Below are 3,541 nucleotides of genomic sequence, written 5' to 3'. Positions count from 1 at the left end.
ATTAATTTGAGAAAATCATACGTTTTTTTTTACATTATGTACGTTCATGTATACGTATTCATATGTAGCAGTATTAATGCTGGAGAAGGGGTTCTGGTTGGAAATTGGCGATTTGTTGGAAGTAGCGAGCATGAGAGATGCGAAACGCAAGTCGGAATTTCTGTTCTGACAGTAGGATGTACGTATAGAGGCTTATACAACTTCTATACTGTGCTGTGAGGGGCGAATAATGCGTTAGAAACCTGAATCTTGTCCTTTATCTTGTTTACGTGGTCTTGGGTTCGATTTTTTTCTTTTGCGGTAGTGTCTATTGTGATTTACATGTAAATTAATGACACTTCGTAGCGGGTTAGTAAAATAAAGAGTAATACAAATATGAGATGTAGGTTAATGCATTGTATACTTCACATTATTTACTAAAGAAAGGCAGTAGTTACAAGAAACCTAGGCTCGCTCGTTGGGCACAGTAGCAAATGAGTTCTGAGATCAGAGAATAAGAGTAGTTGCGTATTACAAACCATATACATATAACACATATCACACAAATATGAATATCGACCTTGCAAAGAATAAATCGTACTTAAGTGTGCATTTAATGTCATTACTATGTTGCAAAAGAAATTTAGGAAAGTTTTTTGATCCGCTCTGTTCATGATGTCATTGGGGCATAGTAATGAACAATAATAAATGTCGAGAACATATTGAACAGAGTAATTTCAGCCAAGCCAACGCAAGAGAGAAACATGAGTGCTTTAAGAATGTTGGAAATTCCTTTGTCTAGCATGAAGTACATGAGAATATGTGGTATGAGGTTTTCTTCCATTGCTGAGAATCTGGGCTCGACTGTCCTGTCCTCTGGGTAATATGAGCCCGATGTACGCAAATATCAAAAAAATGTAGCTAGCGACAATACAAAAGGTAATGATCTTATAATTAATAATGTAGTGGGAACTAAGCACATCGCTGTTTGGAGTATTCTAAAGATAGTGTGACTTCCTATGGGCTTCAATTACGATCGACGACTACACATACTAATTAATCGAATAGCAGCGAGAATTTCGAATGACACTAAGCAACTATCTCAGACACTTTTGATGAGTCTGTATATCGAAAACAATTCATTTCAATCGTAAATCTCCTCTATAAAGGGGTTTGTGGCCCTCATAAGGGCCGATTTGTATGAGATATAGGTCTTACATTTATGCCTTCTTCTCAGTTTTCTTGGGCAGAAGTACAGCTTGAATGTTGGGCAAAACACCACCCTGAGCGATTGTAACTCCAGACAACAACTTGTTTAATTCCTCGTCGTTACGGATAGCTAACTGCAGATGACGTGGAATAATCCTAGTCTTCTTGTTGTCACGAGCAGCGTTGCCTGCCAACTCAAGAACTTCAGCTGCCAGGTATTCCATGACTGCAGCCAAATACACGGGAGCGCCAGCACCAACTCGTTCGGCATAGTTACCCTTTCGCAAAAGACGATGGATTCTGCCTACTGGGAATTGAAGGCCAGCCCTGCTGGAGCGGGACTTGCTCTTTCCCTTGACTTTTCCACCTTTGCCGCGACCAGACATTGTTCAATATTCTTTCGTAATAAGATGAGAGGAAAAATTGCGGCCTCCCATGAATCAAGTCAGTTTTGTTACTACTTCAAGCGTGCACCCGAGTGCATCAAATGAAAAGCAAGGCAGTTGGCGCGAATTGAAACACGTACTGTAATTTAAATGAAGTCGATAAATCGGCGGACACATCTAATTTTGCTGAACGAGTGAGTCATCATGCCACCAAAAACTAGCGGAAAGGCTGCAAAGAAGGCTGGTAAAGCCCAAAAGAATATCTCCAAGGGAGATAAGAAGAAGAAGAGGAGGAGGAAGGAGAGCTATGCCATTTACATCTACAAAGTTTTGAAGCAAGTGCATCCTGACACTGGCATATCTAGCAAAGCTATGAGTATCATGAACAGCTTTGTTAATGACATCTTCGAGCGTATTGCTGCTGAAGCTTCTCGTTTGGCCCATTACAATAAGCGGTCAACTATCACCAGCCGGGAAATCCAAACAGCTGTGCGCCTTCTTTTGCCTGGTGAACTTGCCAAGCACGCTGTAAGTGAGGGTACGAAGGCTGTTACCAAGTACACAAGCTCTAAGTAAAAATCTTCTTCAAGATTTTTCATTTCAAACGGTCCTTGTCAGGACCAACACATTATTCGAAAGAGTTAAATCACGAAATTTGCTTCATTCTGTTATGTAGAAACACCTTGAAATCCAATTTCTATATGCTGTTAGTAAAAAAGTAAAGCACATAGCGGAGATGTGTCGTGCTTGTATACGAAAGGCATTTACTCGCCGGAGATCTACACTTAGTCATAATAATTTACTTTTAAAAAGTGGTAATACATTCCGTGTTAAGTATAGTAGTAGGTGCACACGGATCGGAAATCAGGTTATTTTAATGTGCCGTGCAAATAAACAGGCTGTTAGTGTAAGAAATAGTGGGTATAACGCTTAGAATATCGATTAATCGCTATGAAATAATGTTGATAAATTATCTCTTGAAAGTACTATAAAATTAATGTTTCTAGTATTTTCGTACTTGAAGGATAATGAAATTTGAAAAAGAGATGCCAACAGCACCTGGTGTTCCCAGGCGGTCACCCATCCAAGTACTGACCAGGCCCGATGCTGCTTGACTTCGGTGATCGGACGAGAACCGGTATATTCAGCATGGTATGGCCGTTGGCAACTACCTTTTCTTCAATGTCCTGTTAAGGAAGTATGTTTTAAGTAAGAATTGACATTATTAACTATAAAGGCAAGCATATTAACGTCGTTAACATTACTTGGAATATACTAATATTCGAATAAATATTTGAATGTTCGAATGATGAGTGATTCGGATGTTCATAGTGCCACTATGTCCTATCGAGTTTACTATCACGAACCACGTATGAAATTGTATATAAATAAATAAAAATAAATCCTTTATTAAGTATTGATTACAGGAAAAAGGCAAACTTACATTCTTTAATGTACACAATGAAATGTATGAAAGATATTTTTAAGATATGTTTCACTTACCCTTTATAACGCAAGGTAGTTTTCAGTGTAGCATCCTCTTCAGCTGCGAGATAACGTAAGGCAGATGATCATTCAGTCGTGAAGCACTAAAATGTAATATACATTTTAACTATTATCGATAAGAATTATTTACTGCAGGGATGCAAATAAAGTGAGGCAAATTAGTAAATAAAAACCGATACTGTAACTGATAATGTAATTACGTATCTGTATTAGTTGTATATACAGTAATCGCACGATTATCCGCGGAGTTGGATGTTGGCATAATCGCGCATAATCAGCAGTATGAGCAGAAAAGGGAAATGAAATGAAATCTTTAGATTTACGTCGCATACTTATACCGGTTACGCTAAAGGAGACGGTGATGATGAGTACTGAATGAAGAAAGTGGGAGGAAACGGGAGAAACCCGAGAAAACCCATGAGCACGGTCTTTATGCACGACAAAGTTCACACGGCACGAGC

At 38.8% G+C, this 3,541-nt stretch overlaps 1 non-coding gene across 1 annotated transcript; it reads right to left on the bottom strand.

Moving 5' to 3' along the window:
- Window positions 1-2,621: 2,621 nt before the first annotated feature.
- Window positions 2,622-2,740, bottom strand: LOC145677211 (5S ribosomal RNA). Its single transcript, XR_014129689.1, has one exon. It is a non-coding gene; the product is annotated as a 5S ribosomal RNA (ribosomal RNA).
- Window positions 2,741-3,541: the final 801 nt, after the last annotated feature.

The sequence above is a fragment of the Thermobia domestica genome, unplaced genomic scaffold (genome assembly GCF_964235325.1).
Source record: "Thermobia domestica unplaced genomic scaffold, izTheDome1.hap1.1 HAP1_SCAFFOLD_692, whole genome shotgun sequence".
Taxonomy (NCBI): domain Eukaryota; kingdom Metazoa; phylum Arthropoda; class Insecta; order Zygentoma; family Lepismatidae; genus Thermobia; species Thermobia domestica.
The sequence above is the reverse complement of the archived record's forward strand: the minus strand, read 5'-3'. Positions and strand labels throughout refer to the sequence as shown.